At 38.7% G+C, this 20,523-nt stretch overlaps 1 protein-coding gene across 20 annotated transcripts in view; it reads right to left on the minus strand.

Annotated features, from left to right (window-relative positions):
• Positions 1-20,523, minus strand: part of TBC1D5 (TBC1 domain family member 5) — a 593,981-nt gene that overhangs the window by 507,470 nt on the left and 65,988 nt on the right. For all 20 annotated transcript variants that reach the window (XM_069568828.1, XM_069568958.1, XM_069568921.1 and 17 more), the window contains one exon: positions 14,029-14,091. The gene's annotated coding sequence lies outside the window, so the exon portion shown is untranslated. The remainder of the gene's footprint in view (positions 1-14,028; positions 14,092-20,523) is intronic.

The following is a 20,523-nucleotide window of genomic DNA, read 5'->3' on the forward strand; positions in this document are numbered from 1 at the left end:
AGTCATTTCCTTTCCAAACTGATAAACTTTGCACAAACTTGCCTCTGCCCATGGACTAAACAAACCGCAGCCCCAGCATCAAGGGAGGCGTGCACACATCTAGCAGGTGCTGCCGTTTATCACAGAACCGTCCAAAATAATTGGAAGTGACAGCCAGCACCACCACAAATGATTTATTAGTCTTTCACTCAGCTCTTCAGCTTCCTCGGGGCCAGAATAAATAATTTACCAACTCTGTATCTTCCAATCATTAATTCTTCCCTATGCATCCAAACTGCATTTAACTCTGCTGGGTTCAGTGGAATAAAACATACGATAGGAATATTTTTCCAAATACAGAACTATCTGACCATCTGAAAAGGCAGATTTGTCAGTCAAAATGTACAGTCCAGTGAAGAAGAGTCTCAGGGCTCAAAGTCAGAAACTGCAGGGGAGCTGGAGGGAATAAAGGCAAGAGAAGAGGAAAGGAAAGCAGAGCCCGGGAGAGAGCTCTTCCCGCTGAGGGCGGCTCCAGGGACGCTGGACGGCAGACCTGGGCAGCCACCTAAGCACACCGCCACTGGAGACCGCCAACCATGAGCACAGAGCATTCGCTAATTACTGCGTCCCCTAAGACACCCCTAAGTGATGGAAAGTACACAGTTCTCCCTCAAAAAAAGGTTGAAACTTTAAAACATGAACACACGGGATTTTTTTTCATGCAAATTAGACTTAATACAGGGCAGCTTCTTTAAAATATTTTAGTAGCTATCTTGAATGAGTTTATAAGACAACTACATACCCCTTGAAATTCATAAAAGAAAACACAGGCAAAAATCAAAGAAATAAATACTCCAAAATTTTTGACAATGACGGTAAAAGGTATGTCCATTAATTATGTAGAAAAAACATAGAAAACAAAAAAAAATTACATCTTAAATCCACTTTTGATGTACGCTAGTCTAGTCTCATTAAATCAGTATCTATGATTAAAAGAGAGATCATTTTTTGGTACATAATGTATTACATTGTTAGAGCAGCATCTGTTTATTGCACAGCATAAACATTTTTCAGCTTTCTGAAACTACTGATAGGCAAGAAGTGATATGGACCTAATTCTTTTTTATTCCAAGAAGTACTCTCAGTGAAAGGGTTAATAACATTGATATTCTAATATCTGGCATTCTATGAAGCACATCAAGCTGGTGGACGCACAAGGAATTTCACAGAGTATTAGCTTTCTCTTCAGTAGTTTGAGAGAGAACCACAATTCAAATTTTAATGTGCAATACAAGGCTTTGTATATGTCTGAATATATGTCTTCCACCAAAATATGAAATGCATTAAAGTAAGTCCAACTAATGAAAATTATAAATGTGGAAAAGAATGGAATTTAGATAAAATTTTCAAATAATTTCTTAAAAACTCAAAAATGTTCACAAACAAGAGCGCATCATTTTCAAGACTCAATACTTTACTGTCATTAACTGAAACAATTATATAATTACCTAGGCACAAAAGCGTATTGTTTACATCAAGTCAAACCACGTCATATTTACACACAGACCAGTGCACTTGTTGCTATGGCAAAATAAACCCTCAGATGGCAGAGGTCCTAGCCTCCCACAGGGTAAAATAAAATAAAAATGTTGAAACTGGAAAATAAAAGGCATCTTTTTAAAACAAATATCAAAAAGACACACTAGAGATACTGTGTTTTCTCATAGGGGTAAGGGGGACAGGAGGACATTTTGAAACGGAGCAGCAGGACACGGTGGCCAGCAGTGCCGTCGGTTTTAAACAGCAGAGGGCCCTCAGCAAGGAAAGGGGGAGCGCTGCACAGCCTGCCGGCGCCACATGGCGAGGACGCTGCCTCACGCCCGCTCTGGGACACTGTGGCCCAAGAGCCGATGGCAGCCTGTCGGAGGAGGCCTGCCGAGCAACAGGGATATCTGTGGAATATCTGGGCCAAGTTTCGTGAGGCTTCAAAACACCCATCCAAAGAGAGAGACCCAAGCTGTGGTACCGATGTTGTGCTGCCATGGAATATTAAAGAGCAATTAAAATCAATAAACTAGATGTTTCAAAGGCAAAGAACAGCTCAGAAACAATGTTGGGTAAAAAAAGATTAAAAGGCAAACTGCATAAAGACTTACAGAATATTTCAGTTTAGTAAGAACACTTAATGAACACACAAATGCTAGCCTAAAAGCATGGACAGGAAAGATATAAACCAATTCCAGGATGGTGGTTATCTCTGGGAAAGGAAGAACTTTAAAACGTTTTTTACAAATATATACAGTAAACATTAGCATATGAATTCTGCATGGTAAATATCAACACAAGGTTGCCAGTTCTATTTATCGTCTGTATTTCTGTGACTATTTAAATGATTTCTTATATATTTTAAATTTAAGACATAATGTACATAATTTGTTTCCAAAAAAAGTAAGAGAATTTTACAATGTTTTACCTGAAACATGAGGGTCTACCTTTTTAAAAATCATGGCTTTGGTTGGTCTTCATATTAAAAAATTTTTAAATTCCAATCTAAAACACTAAAAATTCTATCCTCTTTTGACAAGTGATTTGGCTTAGTACCAATTTCAGATCATTAGTTCTCAGGAGACTCCAAGGTTTTATTTCAAAATTAGACTGAAAGAAGTCACCACAGAGAGTTCCTAAGTAAGCTAAAAACACTCTTCCTGGGGGGCTGTGAATAACCGGTCCCATCATTTGTCTTAGAGCAAGCAGGCTGCAGCGCCTGCCTCGACTCTTCTGTTCTAACTCCCCAGTGGGAACCCATCGCTTCTCCGGTACGTTCCTTCTCATTTTCTCTGTTTACAGAAGGTATTAAGCTTCTATCTAAATATACATACATAGTCCTAGTTTAAGCCTTTATATGTATCAAATAAAATTTGACTCTAAAGAAATCAGAACCACAGTGACAAGCTTTCTAACTTGTATGAAAATTACTTGCAGTCGAATTTCAGTTCAGCCTCATTTCTTCACAGGCCTTTGGAAATATGACAGGTCATCTACAGCTAAATAGAAACAAGCTGCCTCCCATTTACAATTATACTTGTGCAAGAAAACAAAAGTTTAATGCACTTTATGTCACCATGAAGGAAACATTAAAGATACTGCTAATTTTCACAAAAAAATGATCAATATTCTCTCAAAGTAGCAACCATCTGATTTAAAGAATTACTGGCTTGTTATCTTAAACAAGAAATCATATTCAACTTATATTGATGTTTTCTATTTGAAGCGTGTCATGCAATATTGTAATTTATCTCATAAATCTACTAGAGTGTGATCAAATCCTATCAACTCTGATTGGCATAAATTTGAAACAATGAAGTAATCACATCTGTTAAGCAGTTCTAGTTTGCTAGACAACATTTTGAAAGTTTATACAGTAACACAGCTACGTTTTTTCTCCCTAAGACTGTCCTGCGCCTCACTTGAGCTTTTCCATAAAGTTCTGTTTGTGTCCTAGGTTCAGTGGGATTCAGACAAAAGATAAGAAACAGAGACAGAGGAAGTGTGAGAGATTAAATGACAGAAATGGCTGAAGTATGAACTTCAAACACTCTAAAAATATTTTAACAAAACTCCAAATGAATTACAAGGCATCAAGACAGAAGAAAATAAATTCATTTGAATAAAAAAATATAATCTAACTTTATCCTGAGACTACTCCTGAAAATATATGAATGTTGAATTAATTAAAAATACATGGACATGACACAGAATTCAAACCACGCTTATGGATTGAAACACTATTGTACAACAAAATCTACCACCAACTTCCTTGGTGCAAAATCCCTCATTTTTGAAACTTAAATGATTTTTATGAAAACATTATAATAGTATGTATATAAGTTAGTAGGTGAAAAATACAATATCCCCAAAGTACCTCTGGGTAATTTTTTAAATACTTCTAATTAGCAAGTGAACTCAAGGATAAAAATGACTAGACCCTAAAGATATATGGGGTAAATGGGCTAAAATGAGAAAGAAATATTAAAAATAAAATTTAGGACACTGTTAAGTAACTTCAAGTTATTGATCCTTATTGATTTATATCATCATGACTAAGATACAACTTAAGAGTATGTGAATATTCTACTAACGATGGCTAAATTATTATTACAAAATAAACTCCATCTGGGCCATTCACTGGCCATTAATTCCAGGCAGTGCTGAGACAAGTCTGCTCCTGCTGAACTCTGTCCTGGCTGCCCCTGCCGTGCACACATCTTGCCTCAGAAGCGACACCTCCTCAGCTTCCCTTCATGCCAATCACACACGCTCCGTACATATTTGCTGATGGACTTATCTCAACAATTTCATTCTCTACCATTAAAACTGAAATAAATAAAACAAAACAATACGACTGAAGGAAAACTTCCCAGAAAGACACAACAGATAATTCTGCTGGTGAAACTTGACCCCAAGACAGTGACAGAGTTTCTTGACGAAATCTTCTGTTAATTCAGATGTTTTCCTTTTGTCTGTGGATATGGCAGGTTTTCACAAAACAAGTACATCCTATTTTCTTAGAATTTTCACTTGGAATTACTAGAATTCTTGCTGGCAACCCACTCCAGTACTCTTGCCTGGAAAATCCCGTGGAGGGAGGAGCCTGGTAGGCTACAGTTCATGGGGTAGCAAAGAGTCGGACACAACTGAGCGACTTCACTTTTGCTAACCAAAGATGGCAAAACTTTTTTCTCCATTCTCATTTCATTTCTGTGATTTTGTCATATTATCTTTAATACATAAAACTATCCACTAGTCATCCAGTTTTTAGTATCTTAAAGCTTAATTTTTAATTACAGGCATAAAGAAATCAAAATTCTCATGACCACGCTAATTTAGCTTCAGTATAAAGACATTTTTGATTAGGAAACTAACAATACTAATATTTTACATTTAAAAAGGTAAATTTTCATTAAGTTTTCTTTTCAATATATCTTCTGAAAAAACGGTACTGTTGCTATCTATCATCAATTTCATTTCTGTATTTTATGTTTTCATTCAAGGAGCACAATCCTTTGCACACAAAAACTGGTAAAAATAAGGCACTTCCTGTATTTATTACAAAGATAAGCAATGAACTAATTATTACAATATGGTATAATAAGTGTTTTCCAAAGGTTTGCAGGTGAGGAGACATCACTGAGAAATAAGGGGAAGCTTTCAAGAGCTGTGTATTGCAGGCTGAGTTAGCCACGAAAGCGGTAAGGTGTGAACAGCATATAGAAAGACTGACTTAACAAAGATTAACCACCTGGGCTTATTTTCTTCTTCCTCCCCAGACACAAAAGAGATCTTATTTTTGGAAAATCAGTAACTTTTCAAAGTATCTCATAAGAGAACTTACAAAAGATACTGAGGAAAAGGTGAACCCTTTTGCCCACAGCCCAGGAACACTCAACCCCACACACCCCACATCTACTACCCTGGAGCTGAATCTCCAAATACAAGAAATGGAAAAAGAAAATCAACTCTAAAAAATGGGAGAGGGGGAAGGGGGTGAAAATCACTTCAGTTCAGTCATTCAGTCATGTCTGACTCTTTGCAATCCCATGGACTGCAGCACACCAGGCCTCCCTGTCCATCACCAACTCCAAGAGTTTACTCAAATTCATGTCCATTGAGTCGGTGATGTCATCCAGCCATCATATCCTCTGTCGCTCCCTTCTCCTCAATCTTTCCCAGGATCAGGGTCTTTTCAAATGAGTCAGCTCTTCGCATGAGGTGGCCAAAGTATTGCAGCTTCAGCTTTAGCATCAGTCCTTCCAATTAACACCCAGGACTGATCTCCTTTAGGATGGACTGGTTGGATCTCCTTGCAGTCCAAGGGACTCTCCAGAGTCTTCTCCAACACCACACTTCAAAAGCATCAGTTCTTTGGCGTTCAGCTTTCTTTATGGTCCAACTCTCACACCCATACATGCCTATTGGATATGACTATACAGATGTTTCTTTCACAAAGTAATGTCTCTGCTTTTTAATATGCTGTCTAAGTTGGTCATAGCTTTTCTTCCAAGGAGCAAGCGTCTTTTAATTTTGTGGCCGCAGTCACCATCTGCAGTGATTTTGGAGCCCAAAAAAATAAAGTCTGTCACTGCTTCCATTTCTGCCCCATCTGTCTGCCATGAAGTGATGAGATCAGATGCCATGATTTTAGTTTTTTGAATGCTGAGTTTTAAGCCAACTCTTTTCACTCTCCTCTTTCACCTTCAAGAGGCTCTTTAGTTCCTATTTGCCTTCTGCCATAAGGGTTGTGTCATCTACATATCTAAGGTTCCTGATATTTTTCCCAGCATTCTTGATTCCAGCTTGTGCTTCATCCAGCCTGGCATTTCACATGATGTACTCTGCATAGAAGTTAAATAAGCAGGGTGACAATATACAGCCTTGACATACTCCTTTCCCAATTTGGAACCAGTCCGTTGTTCCATATCCAGTTCTAACCGTTGCTTCTTGACCTGTATACAGGTTTCTCAGGAGGCAGGTACGGTGGTCTGCTATTGCCATCTCTTGAAGAATTTTCCACAGTTTGTTGTGATCCACATAGGCAAAAACTTTAGTGTAGTCAACGAAGCAGAAGTAGATGTTTTTCTGGAATTCTCTTGCTTTTTCTATTATCCAAAGAATGTAGGCAATGCTCTCTGGTTCTTCTGCCTTTTCTTAATTCAGCCTGTACATCTGGAATTTCTCGGTTCATGTACTGTTGAAGCCTAGCTTGAAGGATTTTGAGCATTACTTTGCTAGTGTGTGAGATGAGTGCAATTGTGCGGTAGTTTGAGCATTCTTTGGCATTGCCTTTCTACACGATTGGAATGAAAACTGGCCATTTCCAGTCCAGTGGCCATTGCTGAGTTTTCCAAATTTGCTGGCATTATTGAGTGCAGCACTTTCACAGCATCATCTTTCAGGATTTGAAATAGCTCAGCTGGAATTTCATCACCTCCACTAGCTTTGTTCATAGTAATGCTTCCTAAGGCTCATGTCTGGCTCTAGATGAGTGATCACAGCATTGTGGCTATTTTTTATGTACAGTTCTTCTGTGTATTCTTGCCACCTCTTCTTAATCTCTTCTGCTTCTGCTAGGTCCATACCACTCTGTCCTTTACTGAGCCCATCTTTGCATGAAAGTTCCCTTGGTACTATATACCTACTACACTTCAATTTTAAAAGATTAAAAGCAGCAAGTATTCCTTGACCAAAGATGCCACAGAGATTGGAGGGAATTCCCATGACAAAGATTTAGTCTGCAGGTTAACAATCTCTACATTGGACCAGTATCAACAGACTGCTGCACATTTATCTCTCAAGTTACGCTCATATGCACTATCAACAGTTATCACTTTGAAGGTAAGTAAAATCATTTATCTAAACAAAAACACAGGTACACACACATTTTTACCCGAGATATGGTTTAACTGTATTATTTTATAATTTGGTCTCACTTAAAAGCCAACAGAATGAGTGTATAGTTTCTGTTAAGCAAGGAGATGATTCTGAGAAATTAGCAACTGCTCAAAATGCCTGTCGATGATGACATCAGTTATCTATTTCAGAGTCACACCACTCCCCCATAATTGGTTGGTTATCATTAGTTATTTTTCAGATTTTAAGTGAAAAAGTAAGCTCATTCTATTTGGGTGCCTTGTAGACAGTATCTCATTTTTCAATCCCATTATTATGGATATTTTATATGCAGCTAATTTTCACTTACAAATTATCAAAGAAATCAGAGTTAGCCCCTATATTTCTAACTAGACAAGTGTTTTTGCTAAAATATTTTTCTGTGAATTGTTGGCTTTGACATTTTCTTCATCCACAGAAGAAGCTCCAATCTAATCTGGAAGCATCATTTAAGCGTGAGAGTTAAAAGAACTGTAAAGAATAAGTGCACATTTCCAAAACAACGGTTCTCAGTCCCACACATCCAATGCCCCTTCATTCCCTGAACTATCCTGAACTGAGATTCAGAGTTAATAAAATCTAACTACATACAGAATATTTTTCAAAAAATCAGTACTAATTCCTAACCACAACAAATGCTTAGGCATAACTATTCAAGAGGGAATAAAGCAGTCCCATATTTGTACCTATATGATAAGTTCAAATCAAAAAGGAAAAAGATTACAAGTTATTCTCTATAAAAAGTACAAAAAAAGAAAAGAGAAGAGGTATAGGAGAATTCTAGAATAAAAATTAGTACTGTGATAAGTGATTATAAACAAAAATTAAATTGAAGGTGATAAGAGAAATAACCTTTAATGAAATAATGATTGAAATGTCAAGATAAATTATATATTGTTAAAAGGAGAAAACTACGAAGTATCGTATTAGTGCAACGGACCTGGGTTTTATTTCTAAGTGTAGTGTCAAAATAATTATTAATATTTATGCTAAGGTTGTTACCCTGCAGGTACAACCTACCCCAGAAAACCTGCACCTGCCTAAGCTATTAAGTCTCCAGTAGTTAAAAATACTGCAACAGACCATATACTTCCAAAATATACAACAACCAGTGGGGTAAGTAAAGAAATGTAAAAAGCCGTCTAAAAGCTGCTTACTGGGGTTGGTACCGAAGTAACACGGGGCAGCACAGACACACACCACAACAGTAAAGACTTGGAACGCGTGTTCACCGACGTAGTCGCCATTCTACAGACAGACCTTTACCACTCAGGATGGCAGTCGGAGATAGCTTTAAGCATTCCTTATCAACTAATAAAATTCAATTCATTTAGATGCAAACAATTTTAAATTGAGTTTGTTTTTAAGAGTCTTAAATACTCTCTATCACATATCTGCAATCAGAGCTTCCAGGAAACTGCATTGCTGAACTGAAAACTTTTCGACTAGATTATCTAGTTAGAAATGCTATAAATCAGCAAGTGGAAAGAATGTGTGAAGTAAGCACAATTTTGAGAGAACTTCTTCACTCTACTTAAGGTTCCTGATTCCCAACCATTAAATGTCGGAAGCATTCCCACAATTTTTGTGACAAGTGACAGCTCTCCTCCTTAACTGCCCAAATTCTCATCAGCCTACACCACGCTTGCTTGGAAATCATACTTTACAATATCAAAAAACGTGCTTCAAACACAGAAGGAAACACTTTTATCAACTATAAATTATAACTTGTCGATTTTATCCTCTTCCAAACATTCTTTCTTCAGCCGATATTTTTTTTTCTTTTTTTTTTTTAGTTTTTTATTTTTTAAATTTTAAAATCTTTAATTCTTACATGCGTTCCCAAACATGAACCCCCCTCCCACCTCCCTCCCCATAACATCTCTGTGGGTCATCCCCATGCACCAGCCCCAAGCATGCTGCATCCTGCGTCAGACATAGACTGGCGATTCAATTCTTACATGATAGTATACATATTTTTTTGTACGGTATACTGAGGCTAACTTAAAGAGATCTGTTATCCACTCTAGGACATAAGCATATTCTACTTATATAAGGTTTTTAACAGAAAGCTTTCCTATATAATGGCCTTTTCAGTATTTCAACTTTTACTTAGCTAAGTTAAGGTCAAAAGTGGAATCTGGTCACTGGACTGTGCGTGCACAGGCGCGCGATGCTTCTCCAGCTTCATGTGTGTGCTTTCATTTTGCTTTTGTTGCTACAGTCTTGTCTGGTGTTTAGCATTTCACTAAACAGCATCAATACTAAGGCAATGCATTAGTCAGAACAGGATGCAGTCTTATTAAAGACTGCTATGTGTCAACACTATCTAGTGCCCTAAAAAGAAACCCCTGGAGGACAAGAGGCCCCTTTTACCCTGCAAACTCTAAATTTAATAAGGTTCTATTTAATTAGTGCAGAATTCAAATACACTGTATTCATGCCAAATTTTGCAACCACATGGGAGGTAGGGGAAAGATACTTCAAACACTTCCATGGGAACAACCTTAGGTTGCTGTCTTAAAATATCAGTGCAGGACCCAAACTACTTCACATGCTATCCACAAAATGGATGAGGTGTGAAAGAAAGTCTGTGTTTAACATGACCTTTGGCTGTACTTTCACTTGTTATAAAGGAGCTATTCTCAGAGCCAACACATAGGCCATGTTCCTACTCGTATAGTTACAGTACTATTTTACCAAGTGCCTCATACTGTGACAAACTTCAGACAGAATATATGGAAGTGCTTACCTTTGTTACAAGGCATAATAGGCTTTTCTGAACAAAAAGAGTGAGGAATGTATGAATAAGAACTACTGCATGAGAAGTTTTTCTTTTCAATATACATTCAAATACAAATACGCCAGTGTGGTTACCTAGGTTCAACTTAACAAGTCATTTATACTCTAAATGCCAAAAACAACCCTAGAAAATTAAGGTTAATATCTAGTAATGACTTTATTAAACACATGTCAAGAGGGAATTAAAAAGAACACTATGTAAAAACTAAACAGTTTCAGCAACTCTCTTCTACAGACCCTCATATCCCCACAGACTCTCACCAAGGAACACAGCTGTTTTCAGAAATCCATCGTTTTGACGAAACAGCTAACTTATCAATATAAATGACATGCAACATATTTTAAGGGAAAAAAAGACTACTGGATCATATAATTAAAAAAATTATAAATTCTGAAGGTCTAACAAATAGAAATAGTTTTCCATATAATGTCAAATTTATCAGAAGATTTATAAAGCTGAAACAACTATTAAAAGTCCTGTAATGGGGCTTCCCTGGTAGCTCAGAGGTGAAGAATCCACCTGCCAATACAGGAGACGCTAGTTTGATTCCTGGTCTGGGAAGATCCCACATGAGCCTGTGAGTCATGCCTCCTGGCTGGTGCTCTAGAGCTCAGGCCACAGCCACCGAGTCCACGGCCTCCGCTACAGAAGGCCACGTGCTCCAGAGTCTGCTCTGCAGCCAGAGAAGCCACGCGAGCAGGAAGCCTGGGCAGCAACTGGAGAGCAGTCCCCACTCGCCACGACCAGAGGGGAAAAGCAGCCCACAAAGCAATGAAGACCCAGCACAGCCAACAATAAATAAATAAAATTATGTTTTAAAAATCCCACAAGGTATGCTATGAAGAAAAACTTTAGAGCTACTATCTATTCTACTATCACCATGTTTTCCATACTCATCTTTCTGTTCCCAACAGCAATACCTCTTTACTTTCACCTTTTAGGTTTTTTTATTTTATTCCATTGGCTCCAAAAGCTATAAAACATCAGAATCACATTTTATAAAAGTCATAAACACAAACTGCCTAAGTTGATTAACAAAAACACATAAATACTGGCCATAACAGAAGTGTGTTTTATCACAAAATATTTTTTAAAATATTACACATGAATTAAGACTTCTCTTAAATATGCATTATCAACACTATAACTACTCAATAAGAATCTGAGATGTTACTAGGGTCACCACAGGTCTCGATTCACCCAGGATGGTACCAGTTCACACCTACTGTTCTGGCATTCATACAACTGCAGTTATTTATGGTACTCACACTGTCACCCAAGATTTGACTTAACAGAGCCCTGGAAATGGCCGTGGGCTTAAGAGTCAAAAGAAGTCGTCTGAGCATTAGATATCCAGCAGGCAAACGTGCAATCTCCCTGAGGTACAAATTAGTCTTCAGTATTTAATATGGATACAGAATTGTAAGAAAAATCAAATCAGAAAATTCAAGAAGCTCCATACTACCTACTGGTTTAAAAATGACCAAAAGTAATACAAAGTGAAGACAGCTGGCAAGAGAAGCCTATCAGAGACATAAACAACCACAGCCTCTAAAACAACAAACAGAAGCAACTCAAGTGAAAACTACACTATACCAACTACACGTTTGGAACTGTAATGGGCTAAGAAGGGCCCTGGGAATCAGACTAAATTAGTACCAGTTTCAGCGCCATTACTTACTGTCAGCTGTGTGGCAATGAGCAAGTTCCTAAGTCTGTTTCCTCATCCAAAATGAAGATGATAACCACACTTTCCTCACTTGGAAGAGTAACAAATAATCCATGTAAAGACAGGAGCACTGCGACCAGCACGGTGCCTGCACGCAGTACGTGCTCAATAAACGCCTGCTATCCCCATGGCAGGCTCCCCTGCTGCCTCCTCTCAAAAACTAGTCCTCCGAGAGTATTCAGGGGGCAACGCCACACACCTGTGCCTGGGTGTGCACACACGTGTATCTGAAGCTTTCGATTAACATCACTTGGATGGCACAGCTCGTGTTCGCAGATGCATACACTAGCACTGGAGACCCTACCCGACCCTGGGGAAGGCTGCTTTTGTCTCTGAAAGAAGTCCACAGTGGCATCTTGAAGCACATTTTAAAATAAAATTCCATATCTAACAATATCTGTAGTTGTTCATCTCCAGAACAGAAGAGTCAAAGATATGTATAATACACATATTTTAAATTCACAAATATAAATCAAAGGAAGACACTCCCTTTAAGGCAAGCATATGAAGGCACTAAAGCAATATCCCAATTAAATATTCATATAGTCAATATTTCAAAATGAGAATTCTGGGTTTACATATGCACATTTTACAATGCTATAGTGAAACCTTTCTACAGAGGTCATTCTCCCCATATTTCACAGCATATATTTCAAAATGTACAATGTTTTATCCCTCTGAAGTGTTAAAAGTGTGAAGTACACAGTAACTCACTGCAGGCAAACCCAGGAGGAAAACCATGTTGTGCACATGACACCCTTAACCCAGACAATTGCTTTAACCTACTGATTAAACCCATTCGAAAAGGAACACATATAACATGTTCCATCTTAAGATCATGAAACAGCATCAGAACGAAGAAGAAATATTTCATTTGGTGGAAAATAGAAACTCCACACATGAGTGTCACTATGAGGTAAAGTCAGAGAAGCTGTAGCGCACGCTTACAAAGGCCTCTGTCCGTTTTCAGCCCATTAGAATAAAGGGGTTTGAAACTTTCCACAAGGAATATGGCATGAAATACATGGCATGAAAGATGATATAGGAATCCATATGAACATTATGCTGCTTTCCAAATACAAATATAACAGGAATTTTTTTTTTAAGAAAACAAACCCTGTATCAGTCAACTTTATATCTTAGGGATCCAAATCTAAGTTGGACATCATTTCTCTGAACTTTCCTAAAAACATTCCAGTAGTAAAACAGCTTTGCCATTAAACTCCATTATCTATTCTAAATCAACCGACCTGCTCTTTAGAGCTACCAAGGATAATGAAGACTGACGTTTACATGTTCTGTCTCACTTTACGGACTGTAGGCTGTATCATTAATCTGTAAATGACTCTACAATGAGTATCCACATAACAAATATTCTATCAGCAGTAACCCTAAACAGGTAAATTTAGAGCTAAACAAAGCATAACCGAACTTTTATAACTACTATAAATTACTTAAAAAAAAAAAATCCCTGGGCATTGCAATGAATAGACTTTTGCCTTAGAGCTAATACTTTAATTTTAAAGAACCACAAAGAAAAAAATCAAAACTAGTCAGTAACAATGCAGCGTCTAAAAGCAATAAACTCAAAATTAAGTTATAAATAATTTAAAGCATGTCATGAAGATGTATTAATAATTCATCAGATAAATAATTTACTAAATAATCAAATAAATAAATAATGAAATACATAAATAAATCAGCAAATAAATAATTCTGCAAAATAACCTAAACAATAAGTCACCCAAACAAATCACAAACCTACAAAACTACAATGATTCTTTGGATTCTGATAGTTTTAAATAAGCAAATGTACATAAACTAGATCAATCCTTGTTAGAATTAGAAATATTTTTCAATGCTATTGGTAAAATCCTCATCTCAGTACATAAGAACACATTTTCAATTTTTAAAAGACTGCACAGGATTAGTTCTTATAAATTATTAACACAATTATAATATATCCTCCTCTACATTTTACATATAATATCTCTGCCTAACATATTTCCCCCAAACAACTGGATACTTAAAATAGTCTTAATTTACAGTTCTTTTTCAAAGCAATACTTACAGTACAATAGTGCTATGGTCTTTCTGATAGCTTTCCTATCTTCACCAAGTCTCTGGAAATTTTCTGCAGGGGTAGAAAAATAAGAATAACCTTAATTATTATAGATGGCATTTCATTCACTAGTGAACAATGCTTTATGATTCTACAAAGTAGCGGTGGGAAGTGGAGATTAGTACTTGCAAACTTTGCCAAGGTTTTAGAAGTCTGTAGTAGACTAAACACAAGCCGACAGAGGCCAGAGTCCTCTCCTGGAGCTGGCATACAATCTGTTACAAGTGGCGGGATTTCAGACGTGAAGACAAAAACTTCCAAGACAAAGAGACTGTCTGACATCTAATGCTATCAACAATGTGAGAAGCTCACGGTCCTTGAAAGAACACATGAGGTCACTTAACTGTTACAGTCTGAATGTGGCAACAACCTATGAGAGCACCACTCACAGTCAAGACACAACTGGCCACATAAACCAGTCTTCATTTAACACTTCAGGTTTTTATCCACCCACAGTATTATGGGCTCTTGAAGTCCATCAACAGCAGATCCCAGGCTGTGATAGCCTTTCCCACGGAAATAAGAACTCTGTAATGAGCGTTTGACACTTTTAAGGAAATAAATCCAAACAGTGTAACACAACATCTGACAAGAAGGAAACTAAAAGTATTTTCTACAATTTATCTCAATGAATTTTCCAATCAAGATAGGTAATATTTTTCTATTTCATAATCAGGGAAAATGAGACTCATATACTGCCTGTGATCCCTGGCTGGCAGGAAGAGTCTAACTGCCTACACAACTTCACGTGACGGGTCGGTGAACTGCAGACTCCTTAAATTTGAGCCTACCCTTAAAAACATAGCGAATCCTAAAGCATTGTAAATTCATTAGAGCAATGGTTTTGCCTCCCAGAGGACATTTATTGGCATGTTCAATAAAAAGAATATTTATTCGCAATAAGCAGATAGAGATCAGGGATGCTGCTAACCGTCCTAAAATATAAAGGGTGGTCTCCTACAGCAAAGCATTATCTGGCCTAAAATATTAATAGTGCTGAGGGCAGGAGACTCTAGCATAGAGTAAAACGTCCATAAGCACTGTGCCGTTTTCCTACATAATAAAATAACATTTTCTTCAGGGATGTAATCTTTTTTTATATGAATAACATTGTATGTAGAGGATACCCTAAATAAAAATGCATATACTGTGGAGAATGTGTATACGGGAACTCTCTGTACTTGCTAATTCTTTTATAATATAAAACCTACAATTTCTCAAAAAAAAAAAGTTTATAAACTTTTAAAAATATGTATTCTTCAGTACGTATTTTCAGATCATAAGCTCCTTATTGCAAAATTCAGGCTTAAACTGAACTGGGGAAACCACTAGATCATTCAGGTTTGACCTAAATTAAATCCCACATGATTATACAGTGGAGGGACCAAGAGATTCAAGGGATTAGATCTGGTAGACAGAGTGCCTGAAGAACTACGGACAGAGGATCATACCACTGTATAGGAGGGGACTAACCAAAACCACCCCCAAGGAAAAGCACTAAAAGAAGGAAAAATGACTGTCTGAGGAGCCCTTACAAATAACTGAGAAAAGAAGAGAAGTGAAAGGCAGAAGAGAAAGAAAGAGATTTACCCAACTGAATGTAGAGTTACACAGAATATCAAGAAGAGCTAAGAAAGCCTTCTCACGCGAACACAAAGAAACAGAGGGAAACAACAGAAAGGGAAAGACGAGCGATTTCCTCAGAACTGGAGATCCCAAGGGAACATTTCATGCAAAGATGGGCTCAGTGAAGGACGAAAAAGGGCAAGGACCTATCAGAAGCAGAAGAGACTAAGAAGAGGTGGCAAGACTACACAGAAGAACCTACAAAAAGGTCTCAAAGACCCAGACGACCAAGACAGTGTGGTGCCCACCTAAGGCCAGACATCCTGGAGTGTGGAATCAAGGGGGCCTTAGGAAGCGTTATTATGAACAAAGCTAGTGGAGGTGATGGAACTCCAGCTGAGCTATTGAAAATCCTAAAAGATGATGCTGTGAAAGTGCTGCACTCGATACGCCAGCACTTTGCTGAAAACTCGGCAAAGTGTCACAAGATGGGAAAAGGTCAGCTTTCATTCCAATCCCAAAGAAAGGCGACGCCCAAGAATGCTCGAACTACCTTGCAGTCATGCACGTTTCACTCGCTAGCAAGGCTATGCTCAAAACCCTTCAAGCAAGGCTTCAACAATAGTGAACCAAGAAACTCCAGATGGGCAAGCTGGATTTAGAAAGGGCAGAGCAACCGGAAATCAAATTGCCAATCAACTAGGTCACAGAAAAGGCAAAGGAATTTATTTAAAACAAAAAAATTTAGGAATTTAGGAAGATGGCAATGACGACCCTGTATGCAAGACAGGGAAAGAGACACAGATGTGTATAACGGACTTTTGGACCCAGAGGGAGAGGGAGAGGGTGGGATGATTTGGGAGAATGACATTCTAACATGTATACTATCATGTAAGAATTGAATCGCCAATCTATGTCTGACGCAGGATGCAGCTTGCTTGGGGCTGGTGCATGGGGATGACCCAGAGAGATGTTATGGGGAGGGAGGTGGGAGGGGGGTTCATGTTTGGGAACGCATGTAAGAATTAAAGATTAAAAAATAAATTTTAAAAAAAAAGGGAAAGAAATCTACTTCTGCTTGACTACGCTAAAGCCTCTGACTATGTGGAGCATAATAAACGGGAAAATTCTTAAAGAGATGCCTCCTGAGAACACTGTACGAGAGACAAGAAGCCACAGTTAGAATGAGACACAGAACAATCTACGGGTTCAACGTTGGGAAAGGAGTACGTCTAGGCTGTATACTGCCATACTGCTTATTTAACTTATATGCAAAGTACATGATGTGAAACGCTGGGCTGGATGAATCACAACCTGGATTGTGACTGCTGGGAGAAATATCAACAACCTCAGATATGCAGATGATGCCATTCTAAATAAGAAAGGGAAGAGGAACTAAAGAGCCTCTAGATGAAGGTGAAAAAGGAGTGAAAAAGCTGGCTCAAAACTCAACATTCAAAAAACTAAGATCAGGGCATCCAGTCCCATCACTTAATGGTAAACAGATGGGGAAAAAGTAGAAACAGTAGCAGAATTTATATTCTTGGGCTCCAAAATCACTGTTGATTGTGACTGCAGCCACGAAATTAAAAGACGCTTACTCCTTGGAAGAAAAGCTGTGACAAAATTAGACAGCATATTAAAAAGCAGAGACATCACTTTGCCAACAAAGGGCCAACTAGTCAAAGATATGATTTTTCCAGTAGTCACGTACAGATGTGAGAGCTGGACCGTAAAGACGGCTGAGTGCCGAAGAACTGATGCTTCCAATCTGTGGTGCTGGAGAAGACTCAGACGGCAAGGAGATCAAACCAGTCAGTCCTAAAGGAAAGCAACCCTGAATATTCATTGGAAGGACTGAAGCTGAAGCTTCAATACTTTGGCCACCTGATGAGAAGAGCTGACTTATTAGAAAAGACACTGATGCTGGAAAAGATTGAGGGCAAGAGGAGAAGGGGACAACAGAAGATGAGATGGCTGGATAACATCCCTGACTCAGTAGACTTGATTTGAGCGAACTGCAGGAGATAGTAAAGGACAGGGAAACCTGGCATATTGCATTTCATGGGGTTGCAAAGAGTTAGACACGACAGTGAGTGAACAACATATTCTTTCACTAAAGTTATGAATAACTGTCTTAGAATCAATACCCCCAAAATACATCTAAAGTTATAAAAACAATTTAAATTTGTCAAAATTTTCCTAACAAAGTTAATGAAGCATTAAAAGTCACAATTATGACCTAACTTTGTCTAAGTGACTAGCCAAGATATCTATAAGTATTACAAATTCATAGGGCTGTAGAATATTAATACACTACAATTAATTTAGTGATTTTGCCTAAAAGTCCTATGTTTTCTGCAATCTTTGTGATAATTATTAAAATCATTTGAGAACAAAATTCATTAATATATCATCAAAGAACTCCAGAAAATATGTATCAAGTAATTTTCCATTCAATGCCAATTAACCTCTCTCCAATCTCATGGCTTAACGGTAAAGAATCTTTCTGCCAATGCAGGAGATGCAGGAGACATGAGCTCCATCCCTGGGTCTGGAAGGTCCCCTGGAGGAAGAACTGGCAATCCACTCCAGTGTTCGTGCCTGGAAAATTCCATGGACAGAGGAGCTGTCAGGCTGCAGTGCATGGGGTCGCAAAGAGTCAGACGCAACTGAGTGACTGAGCACGCACACACACCGTCTCAGACAGAGCTGATACGCTGCACGCTTCCTCATCCTGGACCTACTGCGTTACACACAGAGTATCGAACAACGGTATCCTTCATCAGCGAGGATTAGATTACATCCTTCCCTAGCCAAAACCAGTTTAATAATTATAATGAGTTAAATGAGAGAAAAAAAACTGAGGGAGAGAATTGCTCCCATGTAAACATCTTGAAGTGGACAATCAAAGGCTGATGTGGCAGCTCTAAGTATCAGGGGTCCGAATTCCTTCCCTCTTTTTGCTCTACCATTTACTGTTATATTAAAAGTCACCTTGTACTCTAAGAAGGCTACAGGGACTCCAGCTACTACCCCTATCTCGCAAGTAGCAGAAAGAAAGAAGGGGAAGAAAGGCCCACCCATTCTCTTTAACGGTCATATTTCACAGTTTCAACGGTCATGTTTCAGCTCGTCAACTATAATCTAGCCCCTCTGCCCACACGCAACCATGTGAGGGACAGGAAACCTTCTCCAAGCGTGGTGATCGACAGAACCGAGATTCCTGGGCTTTCCTCGTGGCCCAGTCAGCAAGAATCCACCTGCCAGTGCAGCGGGAACGCGGTCCACTCTTGTCCAGGAAGATCCCATATGCAGCAGGGCAGCTAAGCCCACGTGCCACAACTACTGAGCCTGTGGTCTGAGTCCTGCGAGAGGCAACCACTGAGGCAACCACTGAGCCCACGCATCCCAGAGCCTGTTTCTCACAACAAGAAACCACCACAGTGAGAAGCCCACACACCAGCCACCAGAGAGGAGCCCCACCTGCTGCAGTCAGAGAAAGCCTGTGGGCAGCAGTCAGGACCCAGCACAGCCTCAAGAAACAGGTAATCCTTTTAAAAATACTGTGATGTTTCCTATTAAGAAAGAAATTTTGCAGGGCAAATTATGAGAGGCAGTTTAAGGTGGAGATAACACTTCAAAGAAAATGGGAGATACACTCAAATTTTTCATTTACAGTGGTTCACAGCAAATACAAATATGTATGCATGGGTGTATGTGCGTATCTCTATTTATGAAAGAAAATCTAAATGTTTAACAATAGGCGAATGGTAAACAGATTTGAGGATAATCTCAAAACAGAATGCTCTATAGATACCAAATACCACTTCAAACAATTTTATAGATACAGAGGAATGTTCACAATATTATATGAAAGAACAGGCTACCGAACATTTCATACAGAATAGTCCCTAATTAAAGAAATATACATACAAACACACAGCCTGCAGGCACGCTGCTGCTTCAGTAGTGACCAACTCCTAGCCCACCAGGCTCCTCTGCACGTGGGAGGCAAGAAGACTGGAGTGGGTTGACCCTACCTTCCTAACCCAGGGGGTGAACCCGCATCTCTTATTTCTCCTACATTGGCAGGCAGGCTCTTTCCCAGTACTGCCCCCTGGGAAGCTTTATACACAGAATATACTGATATGTACACAGAGGCACATTTTGTATCTATGTGCATATAGAGAGAGGTTTCCCTGATGGCTTAGCAGGTAAAGAATCCACCAGCAATGCAGGAGCCACGGGTTCAATCCCTGGGTTGGGAAGATGCCCTGGAGAAGGAGACAGCACCCATTCCATTATTCTTGCCTGGAAAAAACCATGGACAGAGGAACCTGCTGGGCTACAGACCAAAGGGTCACAAAGAAATGGACACAACTGAGCAACAAAGCACACAGAGAGACAGACAGAGGCCACGTAAAAGGCAAGAGAACAGAATTAAATGGCAACAGTGGTTTAGGCTACGGGAAGCAATACGCTTTCATTTTCCCCATACCTTTCATTGCTTTCTAATTTTTCTACAATGAACACACAATATGCCTATAATTTTGTTCATGAAGATTCTGGCCTACATGAAGAAAACCACCTTAAAAAGGCAATTAGATTCAAGCTTTTAAGTTGCTCCTTGGAATTTCATAATAACAAAAAGAGGAGGAGGGAAATCTATAGCTGAACTGTATTTTTCCCAACAGGGGCAAAATACACGTTTCTCCTGAGTTGGTGGTAAGACGCTAACTTCTTTATGCCCAGCTTGTTTTCAACTTACTGACACACACATATCACATTTGTCAGCTTCACACAACTCACTCCTAAGCAGATGCTGTATCCATCACCCCTAAGAATCTATCCCACTATAGTGATTGCTTTGTTCAC

Source organism: Ovis canadensis, chromosome 1 (assembly GCF_042477335.2).
Source record: "Ovis canadensis isolate MfBH-ARS-UI-01 breed Bighorn chromosome 1, ARS-UI_OviCan_v2, whole genome shotgun sequence".
Classification (NCBI taxonomy): Eukaryota; Metazoa; Chordata; class Mammalia; order Artiodactyla; family Bovidae; genus Ovis; species Ovis canadensis.